The following is a 20922-nucleotide window of genomic DNA, read 5'->3' as shown; positions in this document are numbered from 1 at the left end:
CCTTATGTACCTTTCCAATTAACATTTTTTGTTATAGGTGATTGGAACACTTCCGAAACTATTATCCACTTGCTCACACTTGAGCTCGCTACTGGAATAGGTCTGTCAGGCCCCAGTTATTACAACAGATGGCACCACCCATCTTCACTAATATCTAGAGGGGTCTTCACATTTCCACCATTGCACAAGATCTGCAGTCACAGCAGATCCTGTTTAGTTTGGAGAATTGTCACTGATATTCTGATTAGTGACCAATTTGTTTAGGGAGAACATTCCCTTATTCCCACAGCTGAAGGAAAAATGTTGTCCCTCTTCAGTGTTATTTTTTTCTTTTTGGCCAAATGGTATTGTGTCTCTGAATGAAGCTGTTTGGCTGATCAGTGCCTGGGAAATCTGACAGTCTCTCCTGTCTTCAGTTCAGCATGTGGTAAGCCCAGTCTGCATATAATAATTCCCCTAATGAGTCCCATTTCAAGAGCTTAGGCAGTCATTTCTCAAAAAACGGAGCAGGGTCATTGCTTTGACCACCGATAAAGCCATGGTTCTCTCATACTTTAACAGCTTGGCTAGAAAATCACTGAAAATTACTTCTGTTTCCTACCATTGTTTCCCCAAAGTACATTGGTTTGCTGCTTTCCACTTTTTGACCTGCTTTGGAGGCATACGATTTTATGCAAGATGGTATTGCAGTTTTTGTATCCTCGTACATTGTTTAGGTAATCGAGAGAAGCCCTCATTAAAGGGTGCTGCAATAATGATCCCACATTAGACAAACAGTAGATACAACCCAGTTCCTCACCATGAAAAGCATTATTGGGCCTGCCAACTGCCAGATTAGAATGTCAGGGTTAGATTTTACTTGTAGAATGAAGTAGCATTTTTAATGTAAATCCTAATGTTCTGAAATGTTACATGGCTTGCCGCTCTTTGAACCATTCTGACCTAATAAGATCTCTTAATATCTGAATCTACCAAATTGCAAAAATCCCCAGAGACCAGCTGTCATGAATTGGACTGGATCAGTTACCAGGCTCCGTCTGCAGCCATTATAATTTTGATGCTGTTCTATGCACCAGACTAAATTCACTGTTCAGATTTGGGTACTATTTAATACCTACCAATTTGTTTCTATTATCTGAAAAAATAGGGGCTATGGGTAGTTCTGTGGTTCATGCGGGTAGCAGAACTAAGTTCCTGCATACTTCTATGTACAGTAGTTATCAAAATAGCAATGAAGTTGCCACAGCAGTGCAAACTGATGGTTATTCAGCTAACAGTCTATACTCTAGCCACCAAGAACGAGAGTATTATATCTGCTATAAAAGCATATTAGGAATGGGGGCCCTTAAACAAATACACTGACTCCCTGTGATGTGTTTAACCATTTTCAGGAAAGTGTGGGGTGATGAAGACTAAGAAGGGGGCTAATTAACGCAACAAGCCACAGCTGAGGGGGATCAGGTGGCCAAGTAATCATCTGAGTGGGGGAACCCAACTACAGAGGGGGTGAGCTGGGCTGGGACTATAAAGACAGGAAATTAGAAGCAGAAGGGGGTTGCTGGGGAAGTCTGCAGTCAGTCCTTGGGAGATGAGGGGTATGTTTGGAGGCTAGAGGGACAGGTAGCCCACAGTTACTCCCTGGAAGGGGGGAGTTAGGAGGCTGGCAAACCCAGAAAGGGTAGAGTGCTAGATGGCAGGAGAGGGCTCAGGGAAAGGCAATAAGGTCTAAAAGGAAACAGACCTTCTCTGCTGGCTAGAGGGTCCCTGAGCTGAAACCTGGACTAGAGGGCAGGCCTTGGTTTCCCTGCTGTCACTGAGGGAGTGGTACTATGAGGCAGTGAGCAGGAAGGCTACCCATAATTGTTGAAGGAGACTTTGATACCCTGGAAGGGGGGAATGTGGATAGTGACTTGGCTGGAGGGCTGAGTCATGAAGAGGCAGCAGCAGCTTATAGAGGTGAGAGAATGCTTATGTGGCTTTCTTTTAACACCCTTAATGTAAACTTTTAAGATAAGTTTTTTTTTCCCAGTGTAACTGTCATGGATCTGGTCTGGCTCCCACTTCTGGCAGCTGACCAGACTGCTGAAAGAGGGAGCAGTCATCAAATTGTCTGTGTGCTCTAAGTTTTCCTGGGTCTCAGCTGGCTGCAGGCCTTCTTCCTCCTTTGGCCTTGCTAGCTCAGTTCCTGGGCACTGACTGTGTCCCCTTCTCAGAAATGGGGCCCGGCACTCCTTGTGCACTAGGCCCTCAGGACCCATGCTAACCACAAGATACCTCAGTAACTCAAGCACATCCTCTCCTAGAGCTCCACCCAAAGGTGTCAGCCTTCTGGGTGGAGGGCCATGTGGTAGGTGTAGCACATTACAAAGGCAGTTGCCACAGAAGCTTAACGTGCTACTGCCATTTATGTAAATACACAGAAGTATAGATAACAAACTCCACATGTGTTTTCCTACCTCCGTTTCCTCACCACTCCAGGGCATCCTTTGGGCTGGCCAGAGTCAGCTTGCTCCAGTGCATCGCTTGTGTTCTGGAACATGCCAGCTGATCTAGGGAGAAGATGGCTTCCTATGACTTTGGCTGGTCTGTGCCCTTCCTCCCTCTTGCCCAAATGTCCTGTGCATCTCACCTAGAATCTGTTTATATAGCCCCCCATAAACCAACACCCTGGCTGCTTTCTTCTGTATTTTGTGGTAACTTTCCATTCTCTCAATGCCAGCTCCCTGCAAAGGGAAGAGAACAGGTTTCCCCTAGAATGCAGTTACCTTTTTCTTCTCCCCACATAAGACCTGTTGATATAGTGATAGTCCTTTAATGATTGGCTAGTGGCAGAGATATGGCACAACCCTGCCAGCTCATGGTGGATAAACACAGTGGCATTCAAGATACAATAATTTTCATAGTAACAACTTCATCATGCCAACCAGGATTCATAACTTATACACCCAGAGCCCCAATGTAGTAGAGAAAACCAGCACTCTGAGAGCTAGCGGGGAAAGAAGGTCTTGTGGTTAAAGTGATTCAGTGGGACTCGGGCATCTGAGTTCAGTTCTTAACTCTGCCACAGATTTCCTGTGAGACACTTAATTTGTACCTCATTTGTTTTCCCCATCTAAAAGTTAAAAACTCTCCCCCCCCCCATTGTCTTTGTTTAGACAGGTAGTTCTCACCGCAGACAGTTTGGTGTAAGTATGTCTAGCCCTGAGGTCATCTGGGGCCTCTTGGTGCTACCCCAATACAAACAACCCACAAAGGAGGCTATCGCAGCATCCCTGGTTCTTCTCCGAGAAGGCTCATCTGTAGCTTTGATTTTTTTAAAGCTGTGATGTTAATTGAGCTAGTATATCAAATTCTACACAAGCCTACCGTACACGTCCTTCTGGTTGGCGGTCCTAGCTATTTATCAGACTGCAGTTCAAGGCAATGCAATTATACCTCCACAGCAAAACAGAAGGTGGTGAAAGACATTCCCTTATATCAGTCGCCAACATATGTTGACAGGTGTATGGTGCTTTCACCCGCTAAGAGCACTTCTGTCTGGTCTGGGTGACCTCTGGTCTAGGGGAAAAAATGACGTTGATTCAGCACAGTTGGTTGCACAGGTACACTGTCAAATTCCAGGATTGCTACTAAATGGTTCCCTTAGCAACCAGCACCTTATCAGCGTTCTTTCCTCAATATGAGGGAGGGCTCTGTTTTCTATAGAGATGTAAAATTTCCCCCCGCTTAATGGGAGCAGTCTGAGGACTTGGCTTTTAGATGCAGGTGCTGCATTGTGTGTGGGTTTTTTCATTTTGGTCCAACTGGGGTATATTGTACAAGAGACTAGATCAATTATAGGTAGCCAGGGAATCCCCCAAACTCGGGAAAAGTCTGGGGTGCACATTCAGTGCACATTAAAGTAAAAAAGCCTGGCCCTTAACACTGAAGAGAGAAACCTGGCGGCTTCCAGACAAAGAGGTGAGAGTACAAACCCGTTTATGCAACTTGATGAATTTGGCACATACTTAACATGTTCAAAGATTTGACTGAGTCACTCCCATTAACCCTGAGGACTACAGCAGTCAGTCGCTGTGGTTTAGGATTATATTTTTGCTTTTATTTCATGGCCTTGATTGTAATTGAAGTTCTTTGCTTTTCTTAATGGATTATCAAGCCAATATACGGACCAGTCCTTCAAGCACGACTGTCCTTTTTTTATCCCATTCTGCTGAAGCGTCTGTATTCTCCTCCTCTGTTTCCTACAGAAATGTTCAGCATAGTGTCTTGGTGCAACAGGCCCTTCTCCAAGTTTTCCTAATTATCTTGCCGTGTTTCACAGAATTGTTTTTGTTTATTAAATAACAAAAACCGTCTCTTAACCACTTTCAAATGCAATATGTGCCTGAACCCTATGAAACTTGAAAGCATTCAGTACATCTGTCAGTATGGATTGGTTTGGCACAGTTTTCTTTTAGAGTGTTGAGCTTTTGCTATTTTAGATGTGAGTTGCAAGCACAACTCATAGACTAATTCTGGGTGGATTGCTGCTGCATCCATGGATTGTCACTCATGATGCTTGGTGAAAGGAAATGGAAATTGCTATTTTACAGCTTCAAATCATCAGGAAGAGGAGAGAGAACTGTGAAAGGTTCCTACATTTTCTCTTTGCAGAAACCGTTCTCCAAATAAAGTATACAAATGATTATCATGTATCTAGATAGTCTTCTGTGTGGGGAACTTCTAGAGTGACTGTTATAGCAACTAGTTAATGAGCACTTACATTTTGATAGAACAAAAATTCAACCTTGGCAATTTTATCTATTAGGTTTCACTTCCCCGATCTCTCAAAATTGGCATTCCCCCAAACAAAGCACAAAGGAGAACACTGAAATAAGGGGTTTCCTTAGATGTGAGCACAGTGAGACTGGCAGAGTCTAGGAATAGCATCCTTGCATCTGGACAGTCCAGTATATTGAAATATACAAGAATCCTGCTCTCTGAATCATTTGAAAAGTATGTGTATATAGCTTTGCTGCTCCTGAGAACAGGGCATGCAGGCAGAGGGGTGGAGAAGGGACTACATGAGCTCATGCAATGGCCCATAAACCAAAACACAGCTGGTAGGTCTAATTTTAATGTGACCATCGTTAACAGTGGCCTGTTAAACTGTCAGTCTTTTGTGCCAATGCAAACGATGAGACCGAGGCAGCTTCTTGCTGGAAAATGATATACAAGCTTAGCTCTGGAATTCTGCTCTTGAAATTTTTCAAGCCTTATCCTTATGGTTCCTCTTCTCACCAGCAGACGATTTAAAATGATAAAAGGCTGATTAAGCAGCTGGGTCTGCTCTTCATTGTACTTAGTATTTGTAACAAACGAACCAATGAGTGTGTGGAAGCTTCTGAGCCAGACTTCAGCCATGAAGGTAGTGGCAGATTCCTCCCTTCTGCTGTGGAAAGCTTGAAACGAGAAGTTGGCCAGGTCTTGTCCTTTTAGGTTTTTCAGACAAATCTTTAGATACAGTTGTGGCTTCAAAGGTGCTTCAAAGGAAGCCTTTCTAGAGTATTGCAGCTATGGAGGAAAGCAGGCTTGAAAAGTAGGAAGTGATGAGTTAAGGGTAAAGTTTTAAAGGAACTATGGTAGCAGTTCTCACGCTAGTTTGTATTACCCAAAGTAATTCCATTGACTTGAGCTGTTCCTTATTTACACTCGTATAGCCAAAGTCAGGCCTAGTGTGTTCAAAGTCTATAAGTTCAGAGTTATTTTGGTTCTCCAGGTCCTAAAATGTACCTCTCCTATCTGAAATACAGCTTAGGGGTTAGCTCTGCAGGTAGAGCTACTTAAAAAGTTTAGAAAAACATCCGAATGAACAGTAATGTTAGACATTTTCATTCAACGTCTTCCCTATTTTTTTCCTTGCAAACTCTAGTGTGGTTTATTATGCTCTCGGCATAGTTAAGGCTGAAATCACTGTTCCAGTGTAAGGCTGACTTTTCTTATTCCATTTCCCTTTTAACTTTATTAAAATCCACATCATTTCCAAGTTTTAGGGATAGGTGTCATTGACTAAAACGTCGTAAATTCTCAGGAGTGTAAGATCTAAATTGCTCCTTTCAAATTTTTGCAGTGTCTAATGTTTGAGGCAAATTGACAAATAAAACATTACTCCACTTCTTGAGACGTGATAAAATTGGCTCAAGCAAGAGTCCTTTCAATGTCAAAGCAGGAAAATGAAGTGTTTAAGCAAGTGTGACAATCCACTTCTGTCAATGAATCAAACAGATCAACACAACAATGGAGAATATGTATCTTTTAACTTCATAGAATATCAGGGTTGGGAGGGACCTCAGGAGGTCATCCAGTCCAACCCCCTGCTCAAAGCAGGACCAATCCCCAGTTTTTGCCCCAGATCCCTAATGGCCCCCTCAAGGATTGAGCTCACAACCCTGGGTTTAGCAGGCCAATGCTCAAACCACTGAGCTATCCCTTCCTTTGAACAGCTATCCTTCAAACAACCCTAAGCTACTCTGCAAAAGGGCAACTGAACGCCAAAATTTGCACCCCCAAAACGTCCCCCCTCGGCACCCACCTAAGAAAAATATGCATAACTTCATCTTTCTGATGGATAATGGGGAAACAATTAGAACTGACTTGCTGAAAATTATATAGGATGTTTGTGGAAGCACTCCCAACACACTCCGATCTGATTGTCAGGTAGTAAACAGTCTTGTAATAGACCATAGTGTTTCATACACATTTTCAGAATGTTGTACTTAGTAAGGGCAACTGTAAAGTCAGCTTGATAATATTTGTGCCTTTGCAGAATTCTTTGAAATCTGCAGATGAACGGAGGCAGAGTGGAAATGATTAGCTATTTCTCTCAGCTGAAAATTAGAAGGTAAAGAGAAAGCCAGGGGCTCTGCTAGCATGCACTGTGGCATTGTGTGTTGGGCAATGATTGTATGAATAAGAGGCCTTAATAAGCTGTCATTTTTCACAACTCTTGCCATTCTTTGGAGTAAAGGTAGGGTGGTGCTGAAAGAGCCTGATTTTAATTAAGACCAGGTGTTCCTGATCCTGCCTACAGCCACCTGCAAAAAGCAAGGCCATCAGTACTTTGATTTTGGGAAGATCAGTTTGTATCTGGCAATGCTGCCACAAGGTCTCTCTCAGCTGGTTTGTCTGCTTTAGGGTCCTAAAGAGAGACTTTCCATTGACTTCAGTAGGCTTTGCACCAGGTCCTTACTCAACAGCCCATAACCTGGGGGAAGGGGTGTGGTGCTTCCCAGGGTTATGAGGAACCTTGCTACCACCTGCCCTTAGGGTGACACTGCCTTGTATGTGCCTGCCAGAGGTCAGCTCCCTGACTCTCCCACCCACAGGCAACACAAGCACTCCCATCTTAGGCCCCCCGGCCTTTGCTGTCCCTCCTGCAGTCTAGTGATAGGTGCACTCTACTCCCACCCTGTCCCAAGTCCTCTGAGCATCCCTCAACCATGTCCAGCCCTTGATCCACTGGATGCTCACAGGATTACTGGAGCAACAGTTCCCAAAGGAACAGTACACCCCAGTTGACAAGCTAAGCTGTGTTTTAAGGTGTAACTAAACACCAACACTTATACTTGCAAGTTGGCCACACTTCTTTAACAAAGAATTTTGATACACTTGGAGACAAAGGGTTTCATGTCAAATCCTATCACAGATGCTAGAGCCTACACTCCACTTACAAGCTACCTCTTGTCTGCTTTCCCCAAAGTCCTTCTCAGTGTCTTTCAACTGGGATGGTTGACACCCTCCTTTCATAAGATCAAACCTGTGGGTAGCTGGCCTCCCCCAGTGAACAGTGTCAGGGTCTTTCTGGACCCCCAAATATACCAGCTCAGACCTTTTGATCTTCATGTGAAAATAGGGCCCTCTCTCTCCACCCCACACTATTTCCTGTTAATTTTCCTCCTGAAGTCCATGAAAACTCTTCATTAGCAGTTGACTCACTATACTAATAGACTTTGATTGTAAGACACCATACACAACAGTCAGTGAGGGAGATAAGTGTCTCCTGCCTCCTGTCTGGAGGAGTCTGTCTCAAGGCACACTACCTCTGAGTGACCTGCCTTTAACGGCAAGGCCTTAAGAACATACTTTCCGATATACACACATTTTTCCTTCCATATTGTTTGCATGTCCATTTTGCAGTGATGATGATGACCAGTGTGCCACAGGCTTTCAGTAGAAACCTTCCATGAAACTCCTTAGTGAACTAGAATGTAAATACCAGGCTGTGGGGCTCCCTGTACTCCATATCCCCCCAGTGCCCTCTGCCAGTTGGCATTAAGAGGTCATTGGGTCACAGTGGACTTTAATTGCCAGAGTCAATGCATAGGTGCTAAGCCTCCCCAGAGGCCTTCAGAGATCCACAGTTTCTGGGGTCACCCCCTTGTTCTTTCCACAGGAGTCAAACCTAAAGACCATCCTGGTAGAAAATCCCAGTGATGAATCATATTTTTTCTCTTGATTTTCTGTAGTGGGGAGCAGTACCCCACTGTGATGTTCTTGGGGGTACCCAGAGTTGTGAAGGATCTTATTACCAGCTGCCCTTAGTGTGAGAGCCTTGTCTGTGCCTGCCGTGGGGCAGCTCCTCAATTCTGCCAGTTATGGGTAACACCAGCACTCCCTGCTAGGCCTCACTGTCACTCTGCAGTTTAGTGATAGGCCCTATCCAACTCCTAAGCCCTCAGAGCATCTTCCTGGAGCATTCAGTCCTTGGTCCATTGGACATTTGAAAATGTGGCTGCTTCTAGAGAAACAGCACAGCCCAGCTTACCGGTTCCACCTCACTGCTCTGTTTAACTCATAGCACTTAGATATATTTATAGTAAAATCAAGTACAAGTTTATGTAACAAAGCAGAGAGATTAAAGTAGTAGCAAGAAGTAGTGTTGGCAACAAATGGTTACATGTAAAATCATAAGATGCATTTTAGAGCCTAGACTTAATGAACAAGATACTCTCAGGTTTTGTAGAGTATTGCTCGCCCTAGATCCGTGCACTTCGCACTGCTTTACAGTCAGGCTGGCTGTGAGCCTCCTTTCACAAGATGAGCATGCTGTCAGATTGCCTCATAGGTGAAGGATTCAGTGCATCCCTTCACTTTCCCAATATACTAGACCAAGCCTTTATCTTTATTCATAAACAGGACACCACCTGCTGTCTGCAAAATCTACAAGAGAGGAAATCTACTAGAAGAAACAATCTCTTAATTAACATCTGGTTCAGTATGCAAATAGGCATACAATCTGAGGTGTACGATACCCAAATGGCCAGACAGGGAGATAAGTGTCAGTTACCTCCTGCCTGAAAGGAACATTGTGGAGGTATGTTACCTCCTGAGGACCTTCCTCAACTCCCAGACCTTAAGAACAGTATAGATACATAACTCTCTACATATTATCTGTACAGACATTTTTCAACGATTAAGACCACTGGGCTACTGGATTTTTGGTAGAGACCTCCCATGCCCCCTTTGGTGAACTCTTATGCAGATATCCAACCCAGGGGATCCCTGTAAAAACCCCATGCATTCCCATGTCCTCTACTAGTTGGCAACAACATGCCTGGGTAACTCAACGCTTTACACAAATTCGTTCTGCCAAGATATTTATGCCTTCAAAATAGTAAAACTATGGTTTTTAAAAGGCACAAACTTCAGGGAAAGTTACATAACTTCTTGTTGGGTTTAGAAAAATGCTAGCGGGAACAATTAAGTGAAAGAGGGAAAATGAACTGGAGTCCAGTGTCTCCCTGACTTATAGCATTTAGCTGTGCAGAAACTATAAAAGCTGGGGATATAAATGGTGGTTTCTGAAAAGCCTATTCAGAGCAGACCTAGGGAAGTACTGTGTAACAGGGAATGTAACATATGTTGGCAGTGCTGTAGCATACTGTCAAGCAAAGTGGCTGCAGCAAAGACTGAATCAATGCAAGACACAATTAGTTGCCAACCTTTGGAGTGATGTGTAATAAAGGGAGGTGGGAGAGGCTTGATCGTTCAGATTGGTTTATCACTCACTGCTTCTATCGTCTCAGTTTCTCTTTATAAAGGCATTTTCCAGCTCTTCATTTGGATCCCTTATCCAGCCCTCTGTTGTTGTTCTATTGGAAAAATAGACATGCCAAAAGGTGTCACTTATGAGTGCTCCTTTCAAATGTTTGCATCAACGTTTGTTTCTCCTCCCCTTGTAGCTTTTCCCTTCCCTGTCTGCTTGGGATTGTTATCTGATGCTCATTTTACTAGTTATGCTCCAGTTCTGATTACATGTTCTTGCACAAGATAGCGAAGCATCTGAGTAAAAATATTCATGCTCAGGACAGGGACTGGAGGAACAATAGATGCTGGAATCTTATTCCTGGAGAGAAAAAGATTGCAATAGAAGTGGCAAACCAGATTAATACAATATTAAATTTAATAGGGGTATTAGTGCAAATGCTAGGTTTACACTCCGACACCCTTAACGGGTCATAAAATTAAATTTTCCTTAGCAACAGTATCCTTACTGCCTCATTGGTGTGTGCACACAGGGCCGAATCCCATGCTTGCTTGCTCACCTATTCTATAGGTAGCCCCTCTGAAGGCAACTGGCTTATTTGTGAAGCAAGGTTCTACTCGGAGCACGAACGGCTTCACAACCTAGCCCGTACTCTTGCTATATAAGCAGTAGGCAGCGTGCAGTACTAAATGGTTGACATCAACACTGATCCTGGGATCAGATACACACAGATGAACCCCTGAGCTGTGTGGAGCCCCAGTGAGTGGACAGTCTTGAGCTTAAGGTCTTGGACTGGTCAAGAGATCTGGGTTCATGCCCCACCTCTGCCAGGCTTCCATGCACCTGATAAGCAAATCATTGTGCTTGAGCTCCTGCTCTGGAAAATGTAGGCTTCTTTGTCATCCTCCTTCCCCTTATGTTCTCTGGGGCCACCCACCATTTTCTCTATCTGCTCTGATACATGGCTACTGGCATCAAGATCTTTGCAGGGGATGAGACTTATATCTTTGCAGTTGGAGTAAATAATCAGACAGTTTGTGGTGATTTGTAGTAAATTAGCTAGTCACAAGCCTGAAGAGCTACCAGACAAGGCAGTGTCGCTCACTTTAGACTATATCTGGGAAGCACAGATGTTATGTGGAGTGCAGTAAGAACTGAAGAATCCTAGTCTCCAAAGAATCAGTAGCAAGGTGCCTGATACTACAGGGGTGGGGAGGCATATATGTAGTCAAAGCATATACAGGGAACACAGATACCTTAAGAGGTTACATAATGTATTTGCCACCAGTGTGCCCCCTTATGGCAGGGTGCAATATTAGAGGTTTTCATCTCCAGCACCCCCTGCAGGCTCTTTGCACACCACTCAGCTCTCTAGCTAAGAAGCAGCTAGATCAAACCCCTCCCAAGATCATAAATGTCCAAGAAAAATCCAGTTTCAGAGTAGCAGCTGTGTTAGTCTGTATCCGCTCAAATAAATTTGTTAGTCTCTAAAGTGCCACAAGTATTCCTGCTTTTTTTCCTCAAGAAAAATCAGTCTCTTCTGAGCCCTATACTCACCCCTTTCATGGGATTTCAGTACCTTTCCCTAGCTCTGCTGTCAAGTACTGTCCTACCCAGCCAAAGTCTTCATTTCTTAAGCCCATCACCACCACAGCAGCAAGCAAGCAGCCAGTCTATGAACTCACTCTGGCTTCTTTCTTCAGACTGAACTCTCTCCCTTTAATGGAGCCCAGTTGTCAATTAAGTTCTCACCTGATTCTTCCTTAGTCCCAGTGGCTAATTAGGTACATCTACTGCACCTGTGCCATAATAAACCATTAACCCCTTTCCAGCCCAGGATGGGTTTCACCTCATCACAGAACCCCATTCTCATCACCATTAGTTCTAGTGGCAAGATTTTCAGAGGTCTGAGCTGTATTCCCGTAAGACCGATGACTCCTTGCACTCAGATTCCCTGTGTGAGCATCCTTGCAAGTGTCCCTCCCCGCTCTTGCATACTCCATGTGGGGCATAGGGACAGTCCCACCTTTTTTCTCAGGGTGGGCGTGTGCAGGGACTGCTCCCTCTGTGCATCCGCTGGGCATGAGCTGTCCCAAATGGAATAGGAAAAAGGCATCCCTTCCCTCAGATTTCTCATAGCGAGAGTCCTGGGTTAGAGGCAAATGCCATGGCCTACCCCACAGGTACTAGTAAAGGACCATTGCTTGGTCAATGATTCAAGACCCCTTTTGCTGCAGGTGTCATTGTATTGAACAGCACTTCCTCTGCACCATTCCCACAGAGTTAAGTCATCTCAGGTTACATAAGGCACTAGTAAGATCTGGTCCTTTGCAGCAGTATTCCAACAACAAAAGTGAGATGTGGTGATGCATAAAGCCACAGTGAAGGGACTTAACACACTTACATTTATTTAAGCTTCACTGGCAAAACTCCCTTTGCTTCGCTCCATATGCATGTCTGAAGATAGTACTGAATGACACAGGCCATGTTGCCTATGGTAGATGTTTGACAAGAACATGAGTGGGAATTTTAGAGTTCCTATGGGCTGCTGGGAGCTGTTGGGCAGTGGTAGCATTTCAGGAACATTTTTGTTTCTAGACAAAACCTCAGTGAAGGCAGAGGTGGATCCTTGAAAGATGATAAATATTTAGTGAGCTTGGACATAGGTATTTTCTACTTCATCTGGAGCAGCAAACGGCATACTTCCCATTGCCCCAGCTTACCAGTTTGCTAGCTAGTTTGTGCCTGACCAGCAACACAAAGCAGCTGTAAATCTGATTTTAACTGGTTGGTTAAGTCACTTATTGCTCTTTTGCATCATGAGAGTAGAGCAAAGTGCACCATCAGTGGGCACCAGCACGTCTGCCCCTTATCTTTGTGGTCTTTTGTGCTAAAGAGGGTCTCCAGTCTAGAGCCAAATTCTGCTCAGTTACTTCAGTAGAGGATTTAAGCCTGCTGAGAGCAGAACGTGGTGCCTGACTGTGATGGGATATGCAAACCCCACACCGCAGAAGAAGGGGTTAAGGAACTGCTCTGGGCCCAGGCAGCCATGCCCCGCTGCACCTGCACAAACTGGAGGACAAACTTGAAGAGGGAAGCAGAGTACCTGACTGGCAGGCAGCCAGGGGACCTGACTTCTGAACTCCTGGGAAGGAGTAGCACAGGAGCTTTTGCTGACCTGAACAAGCCTGGTGACCTGTGAACCTTGGAAACTTTATTTTTGTGTTCAGTTCTTTACTTTACCCTGGGAGAAGAGAGGGCATTGGTAGGAAGTGATCCTGGGAGGCAGATATACAGCATCCCAAAGCTTAGCTCCCTACCATGGGGCCCTGGATTGGGCTCCCCACCAACTGTAAAGAGATGACAATGATAGACTTCTATCTCTTGGTGGGGAACTTAGTTAGGGAAGACCCTGAAGATACAAGAGTCTAGACCTTGACCCAAAAGAAGTCCTGAAGCCCTTGCTGACTTCTGAAGACTTCCACATTACTGGACTCTTTTTGTGTACCCTGTAACGGGTGGACTTGAACTTGTGACCTGGCCAGTGGGTGGAGCTGCTAAAAACAGACCACCACAGGGTGGTGCTATAGTGAGAAAGGGGAATGCTTTGGGGAAAGAGAACCTGCCACACCCTGGCCTGATCACTAGGCAGCACTGGTGGTCAGTGTTCCCCTTCACGCTGACATTTGAATTTGACATAGCCAGCATCTTCAGGGAACTCTGCTGTGATGTCAGCCCTAGCTATAATAGTCTGTGACCCAGTCAAATTTGAAACCCACATAACCCAAATTAACTAGAGCATTGCGCTAAATGGACTGCCATGACTTCTCCTCTGCAAACTTACTGTTCTTTGGTGGCAAATATGTAAATGACATACTTGCCTTTACTTTTGAAAGCTCTTATTTTTCATACATCTATATGTACTCGAACAGAATAAAGACGTCATTTCCTGATAATTCTGGAGGTTTCTAAATAGCCTGGGCTACACACTCAGCTGACTGACTTCAGTGGAGTTATGTTAATTTATGAACAACACTGTTTTACATCAGTCAAGGATCTGGCGCCATAATTGGCAGCCTTTAGTGCGCTTATGTTGAAGAATTAGCAATTGCACAGTGGAAATCTACTGCAGTCGCATTTCATTTCTTAGAGGATGAATACTGGTTTTAACTTCTGTGTGGGCAAGATTTTTGCCCTTAGTACAATTAATTGAATATATTACAATTAGATTTTGCATCCCCCACAGAAGCTCTGAGCAAAGTCAGTGGTGTGGTGGCTTAGATTCAAATTATAATTAAGTTCCCAGTTATTAAAATGTTAGTGACTGACTTTGGGATGTTGCTGACTGAAAAGAGTGTGATAATTAGAGGAAATGAAGAGGAAGAAATATGAGCAGATTACACCAGAGACTCCAGCCAGTAGGAGCACTGCAGAAGCAGCCAAAGCAGGGACCTCTGGCCATTCAGAGAACTTTCTACAGTTTTGATTGGATTTCCCCTGCACTGATGGGCTGTTTGCTCCAACCCTCCCTCATTCTCCCCTTCCCTTCCCTCACAGGGTATGTCTACGCAGCCAAGAAAAAGCCACGCCTGGCATGAGTCAGCCAACTCAGGCTTGTGGGGCTTGGGCTGCGGGGCTGTTTCATCACTCAATAGACTTCTGGGGTCGGGCTGGAGCCTGGGCTCTGGGACGCTCCCATCCAACAGGGTCCCAGACCCTGGTCTCCAGCCCATGCCCAGAAGTCTATTTGGCAATGAAACAGCCCTGTGAGCCCGAGTTGTCTAGCCTGGGTGAGCTGCAGGTGTCTAGTAGCTGGGTAGACATACCTACAGTGTCTTCAACTTCACTTCAGTCCACCCTTGTCCCATACTCCCCTTCCCTCTTCTTTCCATTTAGCTGATCACCTCTGAACTAACCCCGCCTCCCGACAAATTTAGTGGAACTAACATGGCATTTGCTGCCACTGCATGGGCATTCTACTGGTCTGTTCTACCCCTTCCCCTCCACATCAGTCTAGATCTTGTCTACTTAGATCAGAGGTGGGCAAATTATGGTCTGTGGGCCACATCCAGCCCTTGGGACCATCTTACCCGGCCCTTGAGCTCCAGGTAGGGAGGCTATCCCCCCAGCCCCTCTCCTGCTGTCCCCTCTCCCCTGCAGCCTCAGCTCACTGCCCCGCCTGCGCTCTGGCACACCGCTCCTGCTGGGCAGTGTGGCTGGCTCTGCCTGGGCAGCAGGGCTGCGAGCTCCTGCTGCTCTGAACAGCATGGAAGGCGGCAGGGAGCAGGAGTCCCGGGGGGCCTGTCATGGGTGGGGCAGGGAGGTGGATAGGGGTTGGGGCAGTCAGGGGACAGGGAGTGGGGTCCCAGGGGGCCATTAGGGGCAGGGGGTGTTGGGAGGGAGTGGTCAGGGGACAAGGAGCGGGGGGGGTTGGATGGGTCAGGGGTTTTGGGGGGGGCAGTCAGGGGATGAGGAACAGGGGCTTGGATAGGCTAAGCCTGATCTTCTTCTTCTTCTGTGAGCTTAACTGTCCCTAAAGTTTGCCTCCAGGACTCTGTCTGACTTTCTTTTATAGAGAATGATCCACTGCTCCTCATCGAGGATGGAGTTAATGAACCATGCGTGCCATGAGTGAGAACTTCCGCATCATAATGCAGGGTTCTGACACCTGCTAACAAGGTGGGTCGAGGAAAACTCTGCTACCTTTTTATGTGAGACATGCAGAACAGTGGCACAACAAAATCTATCCCTATGACTTAATCAAGCTAGCACATACTCCAGCTGAAGGAGTACCTCCCACCAGTTCATGCTTGCAGATATGGGCATCATTTTGTCAAGGAGGTCACTTAGAGTACTCTGTCTAGGCCAGGGGAGGGCAAACTTTGGTCCGCTGGCCGAATCCGGCCCATCAGGGCTTTCAATTCAGCCCATGGGATTGCCAGCCCCATGGCGCAGCAGGGCCAAGGCAGGATTCCTGCCTGCCCTGTCCCCACACTGCTTCCAGAAGCAGCTGGCACCACATCCCTTTGTCTCCTGGGGCATGGTAGAGGGCTCCCTGCACTGCCTTCGCCTGCAGGCACCACCCTCCGCAGCTCCCATTGGCTGGGAACGGGGAACCACGGCCAACGGAAGCTTCAAGGGTGGTACCCACAGGCGAGGGCAGCACATGGAGTAACTGCTGGCCGCAATCCACCCCCAGGAGCCACTGCCGGACATGCTGGCCACTTCTGGGAATGGCGCAGGACCAGGGCAGGCTAGGGTGATCAGATAGGAAGTGTGAAAAATAGGGACAGAGGTGGGGGGTGATAGGTGCCTACATAAGAAAAAGCCCCCAAAATCAGGACTGTCCCTATAAAATTGGGACATCTGGTCATCCTAGGGCAGGCAGGGAGCCTGTCTTAGCCCCACTGCGCGCCGCTGCCACCCCGGAGCCACTTGAAGTAAGTAACACTGGGCCGGAGCCTGCACCCCAAGCCCTTGCCCTGAGCCCCTTCCTGCACCCACTCCCACACCCCAACCCCCTGCCCCAGCCCTACGTTCGTGGCCCTGCATACAATTTCCCCACCCAGATGTGGCCCTCAGGCCAAAAAGTTTGCCCACCCCTGGTCTAGGCAAATGGGTCAGAGCCTGAGCTGGAGCCATCTGTAAGAAAATTCAAGAAAAATACAAGTCCCTGGATTGAAGGGTGGGGGATTCTCCAGGATTCTTTAGTGCCCTCAGGTTGCTGAGAGCACTCTCCATAGCCTGCAGTCATCTTCTTTTAAAAAGAGGAATGGGTGAGCAAGTACAGTATATGCATGTTTAGTGTTTTAATGATAAGGATAGAAGGTATCCTTCTAGTAACTACATATTCCAGGGAGACTCTTCGGGAAATTGTTTTATTCTGTCCCTGAGTAAGGGTGGAATGACTTTCAGAAATGCTCAGCACTGATTTCATATTTCTCCCACTGAAGTCAATGGTAACACAGCAAAGCCAGGCTATCACTGAGCAATTTTTAAAAGCCCATCCTTATTCATTTCCTAGCCCTCTCCCTGCTTCTCCAAAGAGAATCTGAATATGGCAGTTTACAATTTGTAAACGAGCATTACATTTGTTCTTAAGTTTAACTGCCTAAATATATAGATCGTTATAGTAAGGCATACTAGCATATGGATCTAATGTTCCCAGAGAAGGATATTATAAGTAGTTGAACCAACATGCAGCTTAAGATGGCTTTATGCAGAAACACTGCAAGCAGGACAAAAATTTTTACTAGCACCATCCAATCCTAACTTCCCAGATTTGCCATTAGGTTATATACCAGATCCATGCCAAAAGAGACTGATGCTATTAATCTCTACTGGGAATACACATCTGAGAACTTTTAACTCTTAATATCCACAGATGCTGACCAAATGTCCTGCTTTTTTGATGTTAATTAGAGACGGCTGCATGCATAAACCTATCCATTGCCTTTGTGCCTCCACATCTGAGACGATTGCTGCATATAAATTAATCCTCCTGAAAGCAAGAATAATTTACCTGCATTGGAGTGTCACCTTCATTTAAACCAGACCTTAAACAAAATCGAGATCTGTGGTGCATGTGTGCTAAAAGTGCCCCACTTTTAATACTGCCCCTTTCATGGATGTTGCATGTGGATGTAAAACTGAAGTATAGGAAAGTTTTGAGGATCCCCACTTACGTGACAGGTTGCACCCAAGATACTTCATTTAAGCTTCTAATTAGAGATTGTCTTATCAGATCTCATTGAGAAGATTAGCTCAAAGCTGGGTTCTGATCAACGTTCTATTTGCAGCATTAGTGTAGAGATCTACAAAGCATATACTAGGCTTTACCTTTTGCAAGAAATAAAATATCTGACATTAGATGAGGATTAAACAGAGACAAACCAACTCATAGCATAGAGTTTTGCAAGGATCAACAGTTTTATGGATCATATTTGCTTATCTGTATTAACCCAAGTAATTTTATAGAGGTGAAGTCTTCAGTTGGCCTATCCTAGGGGCAGTCTTCCAGACTAATGTATCCCCTCCAGTCACTAAATAGCCAGTACCCCGCTATGACACTTGTGTAGGGAGTTAAGCCCGCTGGATTCAATGCGCCTCCCCTTGCTAATCTCCAGTCCCTACCCTCATGCTGGTCTCTGCTCAGGCCCAATGTAAACCCAAGGCTGTAGCACAGAATGCAGGGTGCCGAGATGTACACCCCCTGAAACTATCCTACCCATTCTCCCATTGATTGCCAATTTAGAGCTCAAGTGGCACTGAGGGTTTTTGGGTTGGCCCTCCACTTGAGTAATTTCACCCAGAAAATGCCAGTGTTAGTATACTGGGCAGAATTCTCTGCTAGTGTAGACAGAACTGTGCTATTTTAAACTAGCAGAGAATTTGGCCCATTAAGTTTGCCCTGCATTTCCGTACGAACAGTTGGTAAAGCATCTATTGTTTTAACACTCAGACATGGCTTTGTTTGCTCTCTGATACTCTTGGCTCTATTACTATTGTAGCTTGATCTGGTTTCCACTTAGTTCCAAAGTGGTGCCATGGAGAAGTGCAGGTTGGATTAGCTATGGATCCTGGGCATCTGGAAAGCACTAGGGAATCCTAGAACAAGCTGCCCAGATTCAGCTTACATTATAAAGTCTGCTACAAAGTCTGCTTCTGTAGCTGTTGTATCTTTGTCTGAGAGCTCCAGCATAGCTGAATCTGTACCATGTTCAATCTTAATCCAGCCCAGGGGACCATGCAGTAAGAGTATGAAGAGTAAGTTTATAAGGTTCAAAACCAGAGGCGTTGTTAGTTTTATTTGTGTCGGGAGTTTCAAACCATTTCCAGGCTACACAAGCCCTGGTCCTGTCAGAACAGTATTTCTGCTGGTTTTACCCATTCCTCTTTCCTTTTTCCCTGCTCTCAATATCTTTTTAGATACTGTACTTTGGAGAATCCATCTGTAGGATTTATGATTTTAATTTTGGGGGAGAGGACAGTAAGGGGGGGACCAGAGGAGAGAGCAGGCAAATGGCAAACCCAAAACATTCATCTGTCATAAAGGTACCAATGTTTACATTTATTTTAACGATATATTTTTGACCTTCCTCGTCCATTTCACATGCTAGTACCTGTGAAAATATTTAATTGGTGTTTCACATTTTATTTGTAGCAGTTCAAATAAGTTTAAACACTCAGGACCCAGTGTTTAGAACTGGGTGTACACAAATGCATGCTTAACTTGCACACAATCATGCAACTGCATGTATAGTCATGGTTAACTGCACACACTTAGGTATTCACTGGAGCTTGCCGCTACCAGGCTTGATGGGCAATTACCGTGATTATATGTGCAATGGCAGGAATTATCCACACAAAACATGCATTCATATTTTTGCCTGATCATTTCTAGAAAACTGGGCTCCAGGAATCTGAAATCTAGACCTTAGGTGGAATTACAGTGGTGTCTATATAAACTACAAGTGTGTGGCTGCTGTTGCTGTATGATTTCTTAATAGTGTGCAATGCACTAGCCTGAAAGTTATTTGCAGAAAAGATTTTACACACAGCTTCACATATTTGCAAGTTGACTCCAACAATGCACACCATTTGAATCACTTGATCCACAGCTATAGTTGGGCAATCCATTTGCTTAGGTATTTTATGCCATCTGTGAATGTTTATCTGCAACTTATTTTCCAGATGTGTATTCACAGAGCTTATTCTACAATAAATTTTGCAAGTCAGTAGTAAACCACAGTTTTTTGTATATACGTATCAAACTTCTCGTCCATTAGTATGATTGGAATGTGCTAAAACACCTGACTTAAGAAGCCTTGCTTATAATGGGAAAATATATATTCCCCTCCCTGTCCCTTCAGTGTATGTCTCAGGAAGACCATTATTACAGGGTAATGGTCACCTGTTCCTACATCAATGCCATGGCAAATGAGAGAGAGTTATAGTTGGTTGATCTAGCCAAGCAACATTAATTTCAAGTCCTTTTTATCATTACTGGTGTTCCAATAGGACAGCAGTTCTCACTAATATTAATGCGCAGTATTCCAATAGCCTCAGAGCAGGATTAGTGGTGTGTTAGGCAGGGACATGGGTTGTGGATATGCGGATCTACTCCATCCCTAGGGGACCTCAGGCTGTCAAATCTACTCAGAATGGCCTGGCACTACCGACGCACCAATCCCATTCATGTAGATGGGAGACATGAATTAGTAGGGAGACTCCTACTAATGCAGCCCAATATGCCATTAGCCTTCTTGGCAACAAGAGCACACTGTGGACTCATATCCAGCTTCTCATCCACTGTAATCCCCAGGTCCTTTTCTGCAAAACTGCTGCTTAGCCAGTCAGTCCCCAGCCTGTAGCAGTGCATGGGATTCTTCCCTTCTAAGTACAGAACTCTGCACTTGTCTTTGTTGAACCTCATCAGATTTCTTTTGGCCCAATCCTCCAATTTATCTAGGTCACTCTGGACCCTATCCCTACCTTCCAGCATATCTACCTCTCCCGCCCAGCTTAGTGTAATCCGTGAACTTGCTGAGGGTGCAATCCATCCTGTCATCCGGATCATTAATTAAGACGTTGGAAAAAAACCGGCCCCAGGACAGACCCACGGGGCACTCCACTTGATACCAGCTGCCAACTAGACATTGAGCCATTGATCACTACCTGTTGTGTCAGATGATCTAGACAGAATACTGTGAGAGACCTTATCAAAAGCTTTGCTAAAGTCAAGATATATTGCATTCACCGCTTTCCCTGCATTCACCGCTTTCCCCACATCCACAGAACCAGTTATCTTATCATAGAAGGCAATCAGGTTGATAAGGCATGACTTGCCCTTGGTGAATCCATGTTGACTGTTCCTGTTCACCACCTTCTCCTCCAAG

The sequence above is a fragment of the Natator depressus genome, chromosome 9, assembly GCF_965152275.1.
Source record: "Natator depressus isolate rNatDep1 chromosome 9, rNatDep2.hap1, whole genome shotgun sequence".
Taxonomy (NCBI): Eukaryota; Metazoa; Chordata; order Testudines; family Cheloniidae; genus Natator; species Natator depressus.
The sequence above is the reverse complement of the archived record's forward strand: the minus strand, read 5'-3'. Positions refer to the sequence as shown.